Source organism: Netta rufina (genome assembly GCF_964035555.1).
Source record: "Netta rufina genome assembly, chromosome: 14".
NCBI lineage: Eukaryota > Metazoa > Chordata > Aves > Anseriformes > Anatidae > Netta > Netta rufina.
In genome coordinates, this window is record NC_140137.1 from 6,742,949 (window position 1) to 6,763,530 (window position 20,582).

Here is a 20,582-nt window from a genome sequence, read left to right on the forward strand (position 1 = left end):
TCATTTTTTTCCATGTTCATGACAATGTAGACTAAGTGAATTAGTCTGGTAGATCAGAATTTTGGGCTACAGATCTTACTGCAAATAATAAATTGCAGTATCTCCACTGGGTCTTGTTTCTTTTTTTTTATATGATGGTCTGAGTTTATGTAGTGATTCACTGTTCAGTTGGAAACAATGAGACCTGATTTCTGAGGTACAGCAGTAAAATACCTTTTTTTGTTTTTCTTTTTTTTTGGGGGGGGGGCGGGGGAGGGAAAGAAGTGGATTGTCCATCTCAGAACCTCAGTTTTCCATTGTCAGGGTTATATTATGATAGCATTGCCTGTCTTTGCATAGTCGTACTGTGTTTGCAGACAGTCAGCTAACTTGCCTATGTCGATAACTGGCTGGACCAAGTCCCACGGCATGAAGGGAAGGAGTCAGCAGTCACCAAATGCCCCAAGTGCTGCAGCTGAGCTTTAGTGCTTTCGGGCATGGTCTTGCTTCGTGAAGTTATTACTCACGTCTGTATGGGGAAATGACATACACCCAGGAGCAGACAGAGCCAGGGGTATGCAGCCAAAATTAACTTCACAATTCCTGGTTTTCTGATGTTTTGTGTTCTCCTTGTGTAGGATTATGACCAAGTAAATCTGGGGAAGAATATATGTGCATTTATAATCACTGAGTTTTTACAAAGTTATCCTGACTAATCATTATGTTTCCTGTAGTGAAATCTCTGAATTTATTGCAACACTTCCAGCTTTCAAGGTTTCATCTCTCACATAATTAGCTGGCCCTGAGACTTCATTATCTAGTCTGTGGCAGGAGCTCTCGTGAAGGCTGGGAGCCCTGTGTACAGCCTGAGCCGTAGGCTCCCGGTTGGAGACGTTGTTTGCTCCACATTGTCTTCTGATTTCCCTTCAGCACCTGCTATTGCTGAAGGAGCCTCTCCAGATCAACTCCTGACACTTGCTTCTGATGTTCAGGGGCTTTCCTCTCAGCGTCAGCTCTGCTAAGGAGAAAGTTTGTCATGGTGGATTAATTGCAGTCATTGCGCTCCCTGAGGAACTTGAGTTGTTCATGCCATTGCTGTGTTAACACCGAGGCAATTAGTGTCTGGTACTCCTTCAGACAGGCAATTCGAGTCTTTTAACTCCGAAGGATTCATTCTAGCAGCAGCGATTCTGCTTCGACCATCGGGATCCATGGAGTGATGCAGTTAGTAGCTGTAATTACTCATGGCTGCATTTGGAAGAGCACATTGTGCTACTCCCCTGTTTGTGCGCTGATGTTTGTTGTAGTTGCCCTACTGATAACCTTTCTGTTGAAACAGAAATTTCTTAATCATTGATATTCATGTTACAGTAATGTTTCATGTTTGCCTGCTCCCCATCCTGTTTGCTGTTGGGTCTGTGAGTAAACCCTCTGTGTGTGTGTATCTCTGTAAGCTTTGTCTTCCTGGCTTCACAGCTCCCCTCCGCTCTGCGTGCAGCGCTCCTCCAGCTCTGCATCTAGGTTAGGTTCGTGTAGTTCCTGTTGCTACTGCAGCTGCTACATCTGGTTTCTTGCCCTTGCAGGGTTTTGTCTGCCGGCACCCTTGCAGTGTGCTGGGGTTGCGGAGCTCTCTACTGGCTGTCTGTGTCCCCTTGGAATACAGCACTGCCTTAAAGAAAACAATCTTGTGCCCCTGTCCTTCTGCTTTTTGTGAGAAGGCTGTAAGTGTCACTGCTGTACAGAGGCTGGGACCGGACCTGAGGTTCTGCTCTTCTGGACTCTCCGCCCTGGGGCAGTGCCACCCTCCCAGCTTAGCCCTAAAGCCTCGCTTATGTGGATTCCCGTGTTCTTTAGCGTGTAGTCTGGTTCAGAGACTTCCCTGCAGATGTTTGGTGTCTCCTTGCTTGTTTTAGTTAGTGAGAAAAAAAAAACAATTCATTCACTTACTTAAGCACTTCCTTTCCAAATTAAAGGTTTGCATCAGAAGGTATAAATGTCCTACAAGTACCCCATCACTTGCACGGGCACAGAAGCTGAAACTCTCTTTGAAGCATTGTACCTACCTGGTCAGAGCCAAAGCTGAGGGTTTTAGGATTGCTGGGCGGGAAGAAGTTGTGATGGGACAGGTAGAGGAGTGCTTCTTAAAATAAAGGAGATGAGAAAGGTAAAGAGTCCATCCCGCTGCCTCACAGCAAGGTCATACCTGCCTTAGTGAGTGCAGCACTGCTCTTTCTCAAAGCATTTGTCAGTAAACCATTTTATATTTTTTTTGAAGCTGTGACCTAACTGCCTGTGAGCACAGCAGGGATTGCTTCACACACCTGGCCCAGTGTATTCCTGTTTGTACTTCTAGTGAGGTGGTCGTCGTCTGTGCAGCAACGTGGAGCTATTCATTTATGTTCAGCTGCTTCCCCACAGTTACCTGCAGATCTTCAGCCTGGACTGCTATTCCTCATCTTCCCTTTGTGCATTTGGTTCTCTTCTCTGCCCTATAGCCTTTTGTGTTTGCCTTTATCAAGCTCCACCTAGATATTTTCAGGCCTTTTTTCACATTGCTGACCTGTTTGAATTTTCCTGCAGTCCTGTCCAACGTGATGCTATCTGCTCTGTCTGACCAACCAGGCTGGCAATAAACAAGTTGGCCCAGGAAGGACCTCAGTGGATTCCCATTTGGTGCCTTCCATTCTCCTGATGCTGAACCCCAGAGGCTGCCCTCTGAGCAGCTGCCCAGCCAGCTCCATCTGTGTCAGCAGCAGCTCCATAGACTGTTCTTCCCTCGGCTGCCAAAGGAGAATGTTGTGTGAGACAGGACCAAAGCTGTTATTCAGATGAAGATGTAATGCATTCACTGCTTCTCTCCTGCACAAGGATGTGCTATATCTGTTCAGTTTTGTTTCTCTCTGCATTTTTGGCAAATCCGTGACCTTTGCTTGTAAGCATACAGCATTAGCTGTTCCAGTGTAGCCTGAGAACTGAAGAGTGAAAGATGGGGAAAAAAATTTACATGGTACTGTAGCCATGTGTCCCTGCCAGGACAAAACAGAAGATCCTGCCTTTGGTCTTCCAGTTCTTTGAAGATAGGGAAAAGTCAGAGATCAGCAGTCCTGGGAAGTTAGGAGCAGGACTTCCTCATCTTTTATGCAACAAAAACACACCACCTGTGTTTTACAGTTCCTGCTGAAGTAATCACCTACCAATGTAGGCGATCAGCCTGAGATCTATGACGTTTTGTGGGACCCTCACAGGGCTGTAATTCAGTCAGTCATCCTGTAGGAAGTAGTGTTTGTGATCTTCTGCTTCAGCACTTCTGAACGAATAGATGAGGATTGTATTTCTCGCCCATTGGTGCAATAGTCGTTCTGTGTGCAGCATGGCCAGCCTTCCCCTTCAGAAAGCATTTCAGGCTCACCAGAGCCAAGTAGCATTTGCATCATACATACCTGGGGCAGCACAGAGGCTAACAACTGTCACTTTAATCCTTATTTCTGCTCTGGTAAAAAGAATGCATTAGGGTGTAGTGGTGAAAGATACGGGAGTGAATTAAGACTGTACAAGAACAACCTCCTCCTGAAAGCACAAATCCCATGTTTCAGGAAATGCTACAGTTGTGGCATCAACAGGCAGCCTGAGCTCAGCAGGCTGCATCCATGTTTGCTGGAGGACTGCGCGTGGCTGAACTGCATGGAGGGCGCTTCTGTGCTTTATGCAGCAGGTGGCTGAGAGAAAGGGATCTGTTTTCAGTGGGATGAAGTGCCGGGGGGGAGGATAGAAAGTGAAATTAAGTGCTTATTGCTTCACGCATTAGTGTTTGCAGGACTTCAGCATCGAGCTGACTTAGGAGTTTGTTAATGGTTTGGAAAGTGCAGACCTTTGTGATCGTGATGAATCAGCAGGCAAACTGTCTTAATTAGCTCTTTCGGTAAGCATAACTTCGAAGGGGACAACTTGGGTCTTTTATATTGTTATTTTTTTAATACATTTTTAGGCATACAAAAAGAATATACCAACATACCACAGCAAAACTGGTAGCATTTCTCACGCCGTCATTCCATGATTTCTGTGCCTTTATTAACTCCGCAAATGTACAGAAATGCAATAGCCCGTGACTTCTGTACCTACTTACAGTTTTTCCCCTCCAGTTGGCTGCTCTTCATTCAGACTCCCTCCCTAAGTTAATCCATTTTTCTGCTGGGTGGAAGGATGTGGGAAGAGACTGATATCTGTGCATTTTAAAGGAAGTTAAATAGAATTGAATAAAACTTGATGGAAATCCTCATTTTCTTGCAAAGATTTTTGTTTGGTTTTATGTGTGTAGTTTTTTTTGTTTGTTTGTTTGTTTTTTGTTTGTTTGTTTTTTGGAAGGTAAGATGTGTAGAGGACAAGCTGCTTTTTCAGATTTCTAAAGGGTAGGACCTTATGCTTTACCTGTTCTCTAGAGCTGCAAGGAAGACTGGACTGCAACACGCTGCATCAATTCTGCCCTTGCAAAATAGCAGTCTGCACAGAGCTTCAGAAACACAGCAGGTAGGAGGCGAGACATGGTGCTGTGTGATGCACTCGTTCATGTACCCCCACATCATGTCAAATGGCCACCGTGACAGTGGCGTAGGCGCATTCAATGCGGAGACTTCAGTGGATGTAGAGCCTGCAAAGCAGATCCTTGGTTTAAGGAAAAGCTAATGTGGGTTGCGAAAAATAAATGTACAGCATTTTCTAAACTGAATGTTGTACATTGAAGATGTGTTTGCCCTTGTGCAAACTTTATTTCCGAGAGGTTCTCAAAGGTGTTGTAACTCGTGTAGGCACTGGCTGTGGAAGCTGGCAGTTCCCAGTGCTGCCGAACCGGGCATCAGGCTGCTTGGCTGATGTTAGTGTCTGATGGATCAGTACTGGTCAATCTGGGTATATTTGATAAGCCTGGCCTTCTGTTCCCTCATCATTTATTACCCTTCCACTTGGAGCCCTTTCTCTGATGTGTTATGGGATAAAGAGCTGCTGGGTATGGGGGATTCAGGCAGGAATGTCCTCCAGCCCCATGCAGGTTACTGTGTTGCAGGGACAGTGTTTCCAGAACAGTGTAATCAAAGTAAGCAAGTGTTCCTGGAGGTTCAGGCAGGAGATTGAAAGTATAATCTGGATTTAATTTTCTTGAGAAGGTTTTTTCTTCCAAATATATCACAGCATTAAAGTTGCATAGTGTCAACTGATGTGAGGGGTTCAGTCTAACCTCTAATTGTCCTTATCTACTAATCCTCAGGAGTGTAGATAAAATCTTCTGTAAAGCACATCCTTGCCAGTAAACTCAATTAAAATATATCAGCAAGAGATGTGAGCTGAAGAAGTATGAAATGGAAAGCTAAGTCTATCTTGATGCTCACAAGTTTCATTTCCTTGCAGTAAGAGCTTGTCACGTTGCAGGGGGCTAGAAATGGATGTCTGAGTGTTGAGCTGCTCCTGAATGCCGCTGTCCTTTGCTGAAGGTGATGAGAGAGGCTGGGGGCTGTCACTGGAGCGGATGGAGAGCACCAGCACATGGACAAGCTTTTTAAGGAAGCCATCTCATGACATTATATCTGTCCAAATATCCTCTTCTTCGGGTAAAATTGGCTTTGGAGATGGATTCAGAATCTTTCTGAAGGAGGTGAAATGTCAGCCGGTTTTGTCTGGAAGGAGTTCAGATCTCTTCAATCCTTCCTGCTCGCTCAGCTACTCGTGATGCCTTCAGGTTTTCAGACGTGTAGACCCTAGCAGGGCGCTGTCATTGCTCCTTTACTGCCAGCTGGGTAACTGCGTGGGTGCCGAAGGGCCCTGTAACAAGATGCTGATCTTATTAAGGTGTGTTTCTGAGGTAACTTGGTGCGTGTACTGGTGGTACAATATTGTACCGTCTGTTTTAATATATTTAATGTCTGAATTCTTCCTGTGCAGCAGGCACTGGAGTAGCGCATGACTGTATCAGTGGGGGAGCACTAAAATGGTTCTTAACAAATCTGAAACTCCAAACCAAGTAGCAGAATATATCTGCTCTGGTTATTATGGTGCTTACTGTACTGCCTCGTGGGGCATATCACTTGAACTACCACCTGATAGGTGAAATTCAGGCTGAGGCTTGAAAAGATCTTGATTTTAATCCAGTCTGGCTACTGCACTGCTGGGTAAGTTGCCATGAGGCCAGTCCCATCAGAAGGTTTGGGTAGCGAAGATGAATTTCTAATGTAACTTCACCTGCTAAAAGGGTCCAGGGAGTTACTTGTCTGAAGTCAGAAAGGAGCTAACGAACTTTCTTTTCATCCTATTCTGGAAGTACAATGCTTACATAATGGCCATTAGTTTGATTGTTTTATTTGGCATCAGTTAAGTTCTCTTCTCAGAACACTGCTTACGTGCCTATTCATTTCCATTATATCAACACTTCTGTGGTAACAGGAAAAATAAAAACAGTATCTGTTCAAGGCCAGCGATGAAGAATACTTTTCAGACAGAAGTTCTTAAATTCTGTTGCTGTCAAGTTTTTACTCTTACCCTGAGCTTCAAGATGCTGATCAAGGCTTTTTTCGTGGAACTGAAGCATAATGGCATCTGGCTGAAGTGTGGCAGCTATGCAGATGGGCGTACAGCACAAACAGAGCTAGTGTTTTGTTGCAGTTTATCATACAAATGATTGAAAATGTTTATGATTGTTACATTTTTTTAGCAGGGTGTGATAACAGTCTCAGACTGCGTGTAGCCAAATGTGTATCTTTTCTTCCAGACCCCTCCTGCATTTCAGCCTGGTTTTGCTGAAAACTTAATATCCCCACAACTCCTTAACGATTTAAATAATTTATATATACCAGTTAGCTGTCTGGAAGATGCCAAAAGCTATTCATTTCATCAACCCTGAAATTGTACCTTCTTCGCAATTAAATCAAAACACTCTGCAGTATTAAAGCTATTACGAACTTTGTAAGATAGTTAATAGCATAGCAAATGGATTAGGCATATGTCACTCTGCATTTACGGACTGCAGCATCACTTGGAGACATGGAGCATACAGAGGCTTCGTCCCTCTTGAGTTCCCTGTGACCCCTCCATTCAGGTGCATCTGTGGCCAGAGTGCCCCCGAGCACAGGGGATCCTGCACCACAAGACCTGCGTGTCATCCTGCTGCCAAGCAGCCAGCAGCGACAGGAATTGCCGTGTCGCTGACTAAGTATGAGGAGATGCTGTCTGGTATGAAAAGCTGCTTTGCGTTTCACTGGCGTTGGTTGAACTCCTCTGACTGGTACTTGTTTCTGGATTACACTAGTGGGAAGCGAACCTGTCCCCTTCAGCTCTGTGTGTACCCCATAAATTCCCATTTTCTGTTGAGAGGGGTGCCAGAGAGCATCAGCTGGGGTAATGCTGATCACAACCGAGCTGCATCCAATGCTGTAGTGAAGTTTGTACTAAGATACCCAGCTGGTTCTCATTCCATGGCTTTCTCAACCATGAAACCCACCCACGCATTGAGGTACAAAATAACGGGATCAGTTTCATAAAATAATCAGGGCACCGTGGGCAGAGTGAGTGTATGGGTAAGAGAGAGGAGAACAAACCAAACACAGCACTGTCTGCAGGTACTCAGACAGTCGAAGCTGGTGAGGGGTCTGGAGAACAAGTCCTACGAGGAGCGGCTGAGGGAGCTGGGCTTGTTCAGCCTGGAGAAGAGGAGGCTCAGGGGCGACCTTATCGCTCTCTACAGGTACCTCAAGGGAGGCTGTAGCGAGGTGGGGGTTGGCCTGTTCTCCCACGTGCCTGGTGACAGGACGAGGGGGAATGGGCTTAAGTTGAGCCAGGGGAGTTTTAGGTTGGATATTAGGAAGAACTTCTTCACTGAAAGGTTTGTGAGGCACTGGAACAGGCGGCCCAGGGAAGTGGTGGAGTCACCATCCCTGGAAGTCTTCAAAAGACGTTTAGATGTAGAGCTTAGGGATATGGTTTAGTGGGGACTGTTAGCGTTAGGTTGGAGGTTGGACTCGATGATCTTGAGGTCTCTTCCAACCTAGAAAATTCTGTGATTCTGTGATACTCCTCACCTGGGAGGGTTTTCATCTTGAGGATTTCTTCTCTTGAAGGAAGGTGTGCTTTGTGGAGTCACCCTCAATGCGTTTCTCTTTGCTTGTTGTACGAGAGCACAGTCCTTCCATCAAAGAAGAGAGCAGCTTGGCTTGGCCTCCTGAGGGAGAGCAGAAGCGAGCACCATGTAATCAGCAGTGTGACCAGGGTAAGTGCTGCTGCAGGTTCTGCCCGCCTTCACTTCAGGCGTTGGTGAGATCCCGGTGCACAGCACAAAGCTAAGTGGAGCTCAGTGCTGCTATCAGGAGCTGTAAAAGTTGAAAGAACATGGAATTAGTTGATTAGAGAATAAATATATCTTTTTGAATGCTATTTAATGAAATTTTGTATTAAGCCATTTGTTTAACGAAAAATTTTGGAGGAAGCATTGGGCTCAGTTCCCTCAAGGCCACGGGATACAGAGGAAGCTGGATGAGAGGTGCTCTCATGACATTTCCAGCTACGTGGTTTGGTTGCTTTTTTTTTCTACACATTTCTACCAAAATCTCAAGTCCTTGTTCTGTGTTTCATCCCTTTAGATCATGGGGAAAAAGATCTAACCAAAACGTGATGTTTACCCCTTTCTTATAGACTTGTTTTGTGTCTGGCATTGGCAAAAAAAGAAAATGAATTCCTACTGGTACTATGGGACAGGTTTGTGCAATTTGTCTGTTGCAGTGGTCACATCTGGGCTGTGTGGTTAACTAAATGCAAATATCTAATTATAATAAAGAGGGAGGAAATGAAATGCAGTCTTTCCTGGTGAACAACAGGATCCAAGCTGGTCGCAGTGATTAATTAATGTCACTGCAACAATAATCTAAATAAAGTTCTGCTTGCCACACAAAAACTAGGTGCCCTGTAGTATCATGCACTAAGATTCATCGCAAGTAGTTTTTTTTCAAGCCCACCTGTACATCGATTATCGCACTGCAAGCTTTATCAGTGGGGATGTTGCTGGAATTCATACCCAGGGCCTGTATTTTATTTTTTATCTGCCGTGAACCTGAGCAGTGTCCCACAGGGAAAGGAGAAAGAAGCAGAAAGATTATTTCAGGAACAAAAATGTGAAAACAGAGATCCTGTCTAGCGAATGTTGGTTATTAATTTATTACTCGGCTGCGCAGGGTTATGTCAGCGTGAAGTTTGGCAGCTTCTCTTTCAGTCTCAGGTGATGCTGTAGACGAACTCAGTATCACAGAGCTCTGGCTAGTTGCTGGGTAGCCAAACAAGAGACCAGCAGTTTGCTGACCCTGAGTCGCATCCTGTATTAGTAGTGGGGTTTGGCTTCTGTAACGTCAGAGGGCTGCTGTGACCTGAACGTTATACAAGGTGAACACACTTGTGCCTTTCTCCACTGCTCCTTGAGGTCGGCTGTGGGGCAGAAGCTGTTGGCAGGGCCTGGTGGCGTGACTGAAGGTGTGAGCTTGTGGAGCGCCTACCACGGACCGGTTCCCACTCAAGATCAGTTCAGCTGGTCAGATGAATCCTTCTTCCTTGATGAAGGGCAAAACTTTGTTTTAGAATGTAGCTGAATCCAAGTGCTGTAAATCTCTCTCCAGTCCTGCACAATTACCTAGCTGCTGAACCGAGAATTTCCAGTGTGTGTGTAAGGTGGGACTTGCACCAAAGCTGTTCACCAAATGCTGTAGCTCAGATGACCAAAGCACCCACACGAGCTAAATACAGCCTGACATCTGAGATGACAGAAGATGCAGTAAGAGCCTGTAATGCCGTGTGAAGTGAAACGGCCCCGCTGAGCACTGTCTGCTGGGTGAGGGCAGCACCCTGTTGTTGGGGTGGGTACCAAAGTGGTAGCCCAGCCTTCCAGAAAATTAATTTCTCAATGTGTGTTTTATCTTCTTTCTTTTTTTCTGGTTCTGTCAACACATTGCAAGCAGAAATAATTAAATTACCAGACATTACTGGAATTGTTTTCCTGAGTGGAGCTCGGTGAGCTGGGCTCCTTGGATCTCCAAGGAGCAAGTAGCTGGGAGGCTGGTTGTGCTCAAAGAGCTGACCTCTCGCCTGCGTGATGACCAGCAGGCGCTTCTAAAGGAGGAAGGAAAAATCTGCCACTCACAAAGAAATCCTCATCAAACTTGCTGCTGGTTAAAGGTGCAATATTAGCATATGTGGGAAGAAAAGGTTCCGTATACAACCTAAAGGGAAAGATGAGAAGACAATTTGCTTTTTGTTTTCATACAACAAAGTTAACAGAAAGAACAGATAATGTTTTGTGAATTATAGAAAAATTTCTTCCTCCTTTTGCCTCTGCTTTCTTCTTGGTATTTTAAAGTGATGATATGAGGCTCTTCAAACCCGTTTCATTACAGTTAATTCTCCTTCTCCTCGGGCAGATGCAGCTTTATCTAGCAAGTTTTTATTATATCCATGAGCTTTTTGCTTGCTTGCTAATAAATAATAGTGGTAGACTTTTTTAGTGAAATAAATATGGTCTTTCATTGCAGCAGAAAGGAAAATAATTCTTTTTTTCTCCATGCATCTCTAAATTATAGAAATTAAATAATGTGAAAACTGCATTCATTTTAAAGACACGTGGCTAGGTTACAGAAAGAAGGTTAAAGTTCCTTGACTTGTGCTGGTAATGATAACAGCTCATCGGTACACAAAAGGTGCTTGAAATTTCATTTGTTTGGAATCTTGTAAATGGATGTTTTATTTTATTTTTTTAATTGTGTACAGTGGGTGCAGAGCAGCCAGTTGTGCCTTCTGCTCAGGGCCTTGTTCCTAAAGTGGGTGTCCGTGAGTGGTGCCTGAGAACAGGTGAGCGGTCCCGAGGCACCGCCAGCAGCCACAGCAGCAGATTTGCCTTCAGCAATAGCAGCAGTGAAGGAGGGAAAGAGGCAGCACGGTGGGAGAAGAAGGGTATTACCTGAGGCTGAGAAATTGAACTTTTTAAGGACCTACCTGGGTTTAGAGGCTGCATCCTTGCACTGGCCCCTAGGGAAGCCTTTGAAATTACTTTGCTCTTCTGGGATTAGCTGTTCTTTTTCACTTATTTGCCCAATTATTGTGGACTCTCTGTTACTAGTAAGCCTCAAAATGAAAGTCGTGGTCCGGCTTCTTGTGTTGCTGACAGGAACCATCACTCTAAGTGCGAACCCCCCTGCGGCTGCCTGCTCATCTCCTTGCTTTCAAAAACTTGCAAGCACCCCAGGAGAGCTCTTCTGAACTAACATGCCATGTTTTGAAATCTGGAATCATTTCACTTGGCTTGAATAAATTTACGGCTGTACGGGGAGACGTTTCTTTTGGCTGAAGAACATCCTTGAGAATTTCAGGGTAAGGATGCTTTTCTTCAAGAAACTGAGTTGGAGAGGCTCATAATTGGAAGGGGATAGCTATTTAAATAGTCAATATAAATGGAACATAATTAACATTACCTTAATCCCTCTCCCATGGTTCTTAAATCCACACATGGGAAGCTCAAATTGAGGATGCATGTCCAAATGTATCTTAATTAAGTCCTAATTAATTTAACTGCTTAAACAGTTAATCCTTTCCCTCATAAAAGGAGATATCACGCTGCGGTAAGAGCATAAACTTCCATTTGTCCACTTTCTGTCTGCCCCGCTTCCCAACAGAGACGCAGCGAGGGTCTGGGATCCCATGGGGAGCGAGCGATGGGGGCGGTGGCTGGACACACAGCGCCCATCTCTGCCCTGTGCATGCTCCAGCTGCTGCAGCTCTGCACCCTGGTGGCATTTTGGGTGCCTGTTAGGCACCAGTGACCACAGGGACAGGTGAGGCTGCCCAGCCTGTGACTGAGGCCAGGAGGGGCAGCGGTGCCTTGTGCCCTGCCCCGGGGTGTGAGGGTGTGCGGCTGGAGCGGGGCTGGCAGCACGCGCTGGCTCCAGCTGCAGCTGCCCTCTGTGTGAGCTCAGCTCTAGCTCTCTGATTTTCTGTTGTTCTGGGAATACGCCTAAGCTTTATTACACTTCTTGTCGATGATTAAAAGGGGAATTGAAATTACAAGAGGAAATGTGAAGCATTCAGAAAGGGAGATTGTCCTCCTTTAGTCTTCGCTCCCTCCAACTAAATTATTTCAAGCTAATAAATGTTTCTTTTTACCCCAAACAAAAAGCAGTGAGCACCTGCACAGCCAGGTCAGAGCCTGATCAGCTGCCATCAGCACTCCCAACTTGGTGACCTCTTCCCTTTGTACTGTGGCACACAGATGGCAGAGCCCAGAGCAAAAGGGAAAGAGCCAAAGGGCTGATGTGCACGAGCAGCTCTGTATTTGGGATGTTCCTAGGCTAACGTTGGGATGAGCTTATCCGTGATGGCATGTCCATCAAAATCTGTTTCTTTTGCATCTTGTTCTTACAGAGTTCTGCTCATACAGAATAAATTAGAGCTGCTCAGCGTTTACATTTCAGACGAAATATCCCAATTTAATCCCGCTGGTGTGTGTTAGGTTTTTGTAATTCCTTGTTGTTGTTTTCAGCAGTTCTTAGCAATGCTTTCCTACTCCTCACTCATTTGTGGACTAACCTGTGACTCCATTAAAACAGAATGGAAGAAACCAAATTACGAAATTAATATATTAAAATGTTTTCATGGCTTCTTTAAAATCAAGTCACCGGTAAGGGCTGGTAAGTGTACGTGTGAGCACTGTTGGATCTAAGTGACTGGTTTCCAAATCTTGCCCATATTGCTAGCTATTTCCCAGTACTCGCAGGCACTACAGCTCCCAGTCCTGGTTGCACATCTGTGTTGCTAAACGAAAGTAATCAGAGTCAGCATGAAAATTTAATAAGCTGCGTTCTGGCGTTGGTCATGTTCTCAACTGCGTATTTGTTTTCTAGCCTCACAAGTCCTCAGGCGGTGTCAACCAGAATAGCTGCAGTGTTTACAAGCCCTGATGTTTGTTAGCCTCAGATTGCTCTGTTGGTGGTATTCCGAACACAGACCAGAGCTCTGAATCTGCCAGTGTTTTTAGGGGTTTTCATCAAAGGCAGGAGCCAGCCTGGGAAGCCATAAACCTCATGGCCTTCCCCTTCCAGTCTGGAAATGGCTGTTTCGGAAGCAGAAAGCACTGCAGACAAATTAGTGGAATTTAAAGTTTGCAACTTTAGGACAGCAAAGTCAAATAATTATGTGGTTTGACTTCATGGCAACTCATTGAGTTTAGAGTTGGTTGCATGCTGCATCCTGGGCAGGGAGCATGCCAAAAAATTGCGCCTAACCATCCTGAGCCTTGGTGCAGTCCCTGTTGCCCTTCGAGGAGATGCAGGATAAACACAGAAAGGAGCAAGCACTGGGCTTTTGTGTATGCCATTAACCTTTTGCCACAGGAGTGGGACAAACTTTCAAGGTTCCCAGCACTGCTAGCTGGGCTGAATTTTGGAAATGATCAGGCTATTGCCAGTCTCCTGAAACTTTCCAGGGGTCTTGCCTCCGCCTGCTTAAGTTGCTGCCAGGCTGGAGCTGCTATGGGTTGGCTCCTGCTGGCTTCTGTGCCCGGTTGGGTGCAGGGTGAGGATAGCAGCATGATACCGGCAGTGATACTGGAGCTCTGAGGGTCGCTATTGACTGCAGCAGAGCATTACCCTGCTTGTTCTGCCACTGCATTGCTGTGGCTGGCTTGGGTTTTCACTTCCATTGTATGGGCTTGTTTGTTGCTTGAGACCAGTGTTCTGGTCTCTTGGCTTCCCCTCTCCCCCCAGCTGTTTATGCTGTGCCTTGTTGTGATATCCAACTTCTCAATGGGGCATAGAAGCCTTTGTAAAACATCTTTCCTTCTTCACACCACGTACACATTTCCATTTTTTTTGTCCCATGAAAGGCACAAGGAGAGATGCTGGTGTGGCTAAGGGCACTCCAGGAAGGGTTTTCTCACTGTTGAACCCCTCAGTGGGTACTGCAGGGTTTTGGCAAGCTGCTGCAGCCTGGTTGAGCAAAGGGAGGGAGATCTGAAGTGCTGACTTGAAAGGCTTAGCTTGAAGCCGTTTGCTTCCCTGAGTGCCTCTGTGTCACCTCTTAATGAAAAGAAATCCCTTTTAGCAATGCTTAGAAAATCTCCCCCTGCAATCCTGGGAGAGATGGCTTTTGTGATCTTTTACTAATTCTCCAAACACTTCAGACTGCTCCAGTGAGATGGGTTCTGGCCCCCACATCAAATTTCAAGCCCCTGCTGTACAGGGGCTGTGTGGCAGCCAGGTAAGGAGCTCAGCACAGCAAGCTGGCACGTGCCTGCCATTCCCTGGAGCACAAGTGGGACAGGACATGCCCTGCATCGCTGCCTTTCCCTGGGGAGGCTCAAACCTACAGAAGCAAGGAGCGGCCTCCCCTGGGCACGCAGGAGGCAGTGCCTCTCCTAGCAGGTAGGAGCACAGGGGACTGCAAGGGGCCAAGAGCAGCACGGACGTCGCGGGGGCTTGGTGGCCAGTCCTGGGAGTGTCACTGCGAGCCGGGTAAAAAAGGGACAAATTCCTTCTCAGGAAATACAGTCTGTTTGGGGTCTTGACACAAACAGCTGCTGCCACACTGTGCTTGTGCAAAAGGTCTCTTATGGGAGCGGTGTGCTCCTGTAAGTTTATCATGTCCTGTTTGAAAAACCTGGGTATGTAGAGAAGCAATATTTTCTGAGCAGTTTCTTGTGTGCAAATAGAGCTTAATTGGTACTTATCTTCTGCTTAATTGCACTTCAAAATGTGAAGCAATCTGCTGAAGTTAAACAAAGGTTTTTGCAAGATGGAAAAACGAATTTGTTTGGGTGATGCTGTCTCATTTGGATGTGATCTGTAGCATGCTTCTTTAGGATCAGTGTTTCACTCCTCGATTCTGCCTTCTCCTGCTGTGAAGGGGTCCTGTGAAGGTGCAGGCAACTTCACTGTGTTTCTCTTCATTCCTCCAGGCTGCCCTCAGTATCGTAGACTACACCACAGTGCAGCGTTAGCCACCAAGGTGTCAAGCCCAAAGGGAACCCCCTGCAGTTCTCTAGGACCACCTTCCAAGGTCCTAAAGAACTAAGCAGTAAACGGATAGGGCTATGCCTGTGTAAAGTCAGATTTCTAAAGAAGCTCTGCACGTTACTGCTCACGGTGCTTCCACTCGTCCTTTTTGGCAGCTGAGGCTGCCAGCATGCCCTGGAGGTGCAGCTCTCCGAGGGGTCGGGAAGCTCCTGGTCACTTCCCAGCAATGAAGGCTCTGCCCATGTTCCCCTGCTGGTGCTCAGCAGCGGCTTTAATCCTGCCTGGCAACCAGAGAGGAAGAGAAGGGTTTGGGGTCTTGGCTTCAAGCATTGACCTGCTGCACAGAGCTCCAGCCTTCACGTGGGGCCGTGGTCGCCCTGAGTGGTCGGTATTTTGCTTCCAAAGCACCTGCCACTGGTGAAGTCAGTCATGGGAAAAAGGGCTGTGGTTAGCAGCTCTCACTGAACTCATACTCTGAGCAGTATCTTTAGTTACATAGCAAATCCTGCTCTTTGCTGCTGCTGTTTCCAAAGAGGGTAAAATGTATGTTAGTAAATGCAACAACACTTTCTGGTTTGTTCAGTAAGTGGGAGCAAAACAATGCATTGAGTTTCACCTTAGGAAAATCAATCTTTATTTTATTAAAAAAAAAAAATATGCAGAAACTTCATTTAAAAAACAAATTCACTTTAAGAGATAGGAACTCGAGAAGTATGTATTCATCTAGAGAAATGTTCAGCATGAAACCTGTTGTGGAGTTCCTGTGCGGGTGGCTGGCTGTGGGCATGGTATTGCAGCTCTCCTTGTTCAGTGTGCACTTCCCCAGTAGGTGAGAAGCCGGGGAGCCGGGCACCCCGACACACAGCTGCTGCACGGCCAGGGGAAGGAGACGAGCTGACTGCAAGCATGGCGTGGGGGGAGATTCTGCCTGTATTGCCACGAACTGTCAACGTTTATGAGAAATAAAACTTGATAGGCTTTCCAAAATGAGGTTTCTAAAGCGTAATCAAAACTAGCGTCTCGTGGAAAATGAGGTTTTGGTTTTTCTTCCTTCCTTTATTTCGTTTTTGTTGTGTTTTTTTTTTTTTTTTTTTTTTTTTTTTTCCTTGTCCCAGTCTGGAACATAACATAGGAGATGTCATTTCCAAAACAACAGTCTGAATTCTGAGCAGCGTCAGTACCCAGTCTGGGAGCTCAGCGCTGGCTGCCCACGCTCCCCGGGGTGCCCTGGTTGCGCTGTCTGTTCACGTTCAGCTTCCTCACATCTGCGTGGGGCTCCTCTTACAGGCTGTGTGCGGGCAGCACCAAGTGTATGTGGTCAAAAAACTCCCCTCTGAGGGGGAAGCAGCTCAGTTCTTAGGCTGCAGTTAAAAGTGGCCTGAATGCGCAATTATAAAGTTGTATTTTTCTACAATAACCCAAGGATAACGTGTCCTTGGATTAGGCACTGAACTAATTACTATTTGATTGCTTGATTCTCCCACATTATATATTCAGTGATTATTGTTCTTCCAAAAGTCTTTTTCTAAGTGAAAGCTGGAGCAAACCAGCACTCGTGGAAATCAGCGCAGTCATAAATCAGGGACTTGAAGTGTCTGATTTGCTTTTCAATGAGGAAAAAAACATTGGCAGCAGTAATTCTTTTCAGGGAGAATAAGTCCATTTGTAATGCATTGTCTTGACTCATCAGAGGTTTTTGATGAATAACCTATTTCAAAAAAAGAAATTTTTAAGTTCAGTTACTTCATTTATAATTCAGAACTCTCCTGTGACTATTTCATTTACTAAGTGCCCTCCAAAGAGCTTCTGATACTTCTGAAAACATCATGCTTTGACCTAACACATTCTTGCTACTTTCCTCTTCCCTTGCTGCTATGGGATCGAAGCCGTGCCATGGGCCAGGCTCACGCTCTGGTTCCTGCCCCTCGAAGCCGCCGCTAAGACCAGCACTCGCTGCTGGTGCTGCCTTCTGAGGGGGCTGCAGCCACTTTCCCCTTTGTTTCCCATCTCTGCCCCGTGCCAAAACCTTCAGGAGGCTCCCCTGCTCTTTTTCCAAACCATGATTACTGATCTGAATCTGACTCCAGTAAGTGCATAGTAATGTGTTTAAGCTATCAGATTAATGCTGTGAGTAGCAGTGGCAGGATTTTTCTCCTGGGCTAGTTACCCATTGGTAAGAAATGGCTCTTCTGCCAGCATGGTGGCTACGGGGAGCCTGTGCCCTCCCTGGAGGCTGGGGCTGCTGCTGCTCACTGTGTGCCCAGCCCAAGGGAAGGTTCATTGCAGACAGACAAAAAACACGTTGTCAGGAAATAGGTTTTGCATGAATGTCCTTACATTTTGTGATCTTCATCCCCATCCACAAGCAATTAAAAAAAAAAAAGATATGTATTACTGATGGCCTTCAACAGCTGACCTCCTTCCTCTAAGCAGGTGCCCCATACCTAATAAAAGCCTGACTTTGCAGCACAGAAACAACTCTAATCACTGACCAGAGCCTGCTGAGGGCAGAGGTGCGCCTGTTGTAGGCTTCTACTTACCTCCTTGGTAACAAAGGTAACAACTGCAGGACCGTAGTTCTTCCACTGACTCTGCCCTCAGGGAGAAACATTTCTTTCATACGCAGGGAGGCTATGGTGGGGCTGCTGGACCACAGAAACCAACGGAGCTGGCTGAAAACAAGCCTGGAGGTAAGGCCCCATCCCCGTGGTATGTTTGGCAGTGAGGGATTTGCACATATCTCATTTTATATCTATTCTGCTGAGTTCCTTTATTCTATTAAAAAGCCAATTACTCTTGTTTAGAGTCTGAAAAGCTGCCTTCTGATTTTGAAAACCTTCTTGATAAAGAAGAGATGTAGGCAGAGGTGCCTCTGGCCATCTCAGTTTCCATTGCACCCAGTTACACTGAATGGTTCTGGTTCCTGAGAGTCAGACAAAAAGGAAAATATCCTCTTTTTCCCTTGTACCAGAATTGCTCAGAAGTTGCTCTTATTTCCACTGCCCAGAGAGTAATCTGTAACATGGATGTAATTTTAGGGAGGAAAAAAAAACATCATGAGGCACTTATTGGGAGAGATGGCAAACAATCAAGGCCTAGGTGACTGTGCTTGCATGTTTTAGGAAGAGCTTTTCTAAGTGTTGGTAGCAATGTGGTAGTTTGTTTTATTTGTACTACTCAGTTAGCTAAGCAGATGTAAGCACATGAACTTGGGATGCTGATTAAGCATTCTGCTGAGCTTAGTGAAAAGGGCAGTTTTCCAAAAAGTAATTCACTGGTAAATAAAAAAAAATAAAAATAAAAATACAGACTGAATCAAAATCTTAGTTCTTATTTTAATAATCAGGAAAGGAGTTAATCTTCAATTAATTCACTAAATCTTGACTTTGTGAAGTTTTTCATCCAGTGAAGAAAAATGTATTGTTACACAAAGCTTTTTTCTTCTCCCCTCCAAGCGCTTTGTTTCCCATCTCTGCAGAAAGACAACGTTGTTTATACCCAGAAGGTATTATCTACAGGCTAAGGTTTTGATAATCCACAAGATTTCCCACTACAGAAAAACGGATTGTGCTGAGGGGAGGGAGAGAAGGCATCTATTGTCTTCTCGCTATTTGTTAATCATCTCTGGTCGATCTTCCTATTTTCAAACCCAGCGTTACACTGGAGCCTTTCCACGTACTCCAGCTCTTTTCATGCATTGATTTCACCCACAGTGAATCAGGCCACCATCATTATGCATTCTGTAATGGCTACATTTACATTTCTTTGTTCTCGTCGATGGAAATTAGTTTCCAGCTAGTGTTAAAATGCAAATTTAAAACTATGCCCATTAGACTTGAAGTGGGAAATCTTTCTTTCCTGTCCTTGGGTTACCCGGCAAAGCAGGACTGCCCAAGCAGCGCGTGGTTTCCTGCCTAGTGGCTCAACCCCTCCTGCTTCAGCACAGGTCCAGGAGCTCCTTAAGCAACCTGCTCGTTCTTTCTTTATTGCAGACCCATCTTGGTGATTCAAGAAGGTCGGAATGTCTTCTGATAACAGTGCAGGTGGTACAATGGAGTGTATTAAACCTTGATAATTGCTTTTATATGCTTTTAGTAAAGCTCCTAATGTGTACTGATCTCTTTAGCATGTGTTGTGATCTATGTCTGTGCTTTATGTCCGTGGATTATTGTAGGTGCTTTGAGAGCAGCTTCTCTCAGAAGTATTCTTGAAGCTTCAGTTCAGAAGGGGGAAGTGTGGAAGTGTCAGTAGTTGCTAATCCATCAGCGCTATTCCTGGGCCAGCAGTTGGTCATTCAGCATTCATTTCTGCTACTGGTTGTCTCGTCTGAGTGTCTCCTGTGCCGGCTTTTTTTTTTTTTTTTTTTTTTTTTTTTCCCTGCAGCAGCTCACTGGAGTGTCTGCTGTGCTCTCCTCATGTCGTTCTTGTCCTTTTGAATGGTTCCTCCGCCGGGCCGAGAGCCGGTGAGGCTGGGTGTGAGGCTCGGCAGTGCTGCCTGACCAGGCCTCTGCTCGCTGTGGAGGTGCTGCTGGTGGGAGCCCTTCTGGTGGCTTCCCAGCACTTCCGCTGGTTTTATCTGTTGCCAGATACTAAATTCCTCCATTCTTGCACTACTCGAACTTCCACTCCCAAAGACACGTAATCCAGTTTTGCCTCCATTGAGGACAAGCTGGATTTCCAGCAGTGAAAGCTCGGTGAGAATCGGAGCCCCTCCAGCAGCCTCATGCTGTTGTAACGTGTGGTCGGTGTAGGCCACGCTCTGCGTGCCCCCTTCAGAACATGGTTATCTTGATGTAGGGGGAAAACACTGAGCATGGATGTTGTTCAAATGGCTTTAGAAAATCACAGTGGAATTTCTCAGCCTTGAGATTCCAGGCACAGGCCCTGAGTTGGTCACAGCTTGCTCGGGGACAGCCTGGGGCTTTGCAGAGGTGGGGTGCTGCAAGATTTAGCAGGAGAATGCGGTCTTGGGCTCTCTGTCTGCCCAGAGAAAAGCAGTGGCTGGTGCAGCTACGTGACGAGGGGGGAAATGGTGGGTGCCAGACTGACCGAGGGCAGGAGCTGCCCCTGATGCAGGTAGGGTCAGGGAGCCACAGGCAGCAGTGCCGTGACCAGAGCTCTATGCGTTGTGAAGGTTATGGTTTGTCATATCACACACCAAATTCTTTGGCAAAAAGAAGCTGATACCACAAGAAAGCATATGCATATCTTTAAAATATATATATATTTTGGTACTTTTAATTTGTTAATGAAACTTTCATCCTAGGGGATGTGAGGATAGTAGAAAGTGACCATGTTACACGTGCAGCGACTGCAGAGAGCACCAGTTACACGGCCGTCCAGACGACCTGAGAGTTCTTCACCCTTACTAACCATTTTTTATTACTTCATATTTCAGCTCTTTGACAACTGTAGAGGAAGCAGAAGGCTGGAGCCCTTCGCATTGCTTGTTAACAGGCTTCAGAAACCGCATGCCGAGTCCTCCTGGCCCCTTACCAGAGCTTCTAGAATGACTGCTGCATTGCTGCCTTGTTGCATGCATGGATGCTTGCATGGGTGCATGACTGCCTGCATGCTTCCCTTCAC

At 45.9% G+C, this 20,582-nt stretch overlaps 1 protein-coding gene across 5 annotated transcripts in view; it reads left to right on the forward strand.

Annotated features, from left to right (window-relative positions):
• The window catches only part of KCNIP1 (potassium voltage-gated channel interacting protein 1), a gene marked incomplete at both ends in the record, with an annotated part of 371,918 nt that overhangs the window by 327,118 nt on the left and 24,218 nt on the right, over positions 1-20,582 (forward strand). The window lies entirely within an intron of this gene.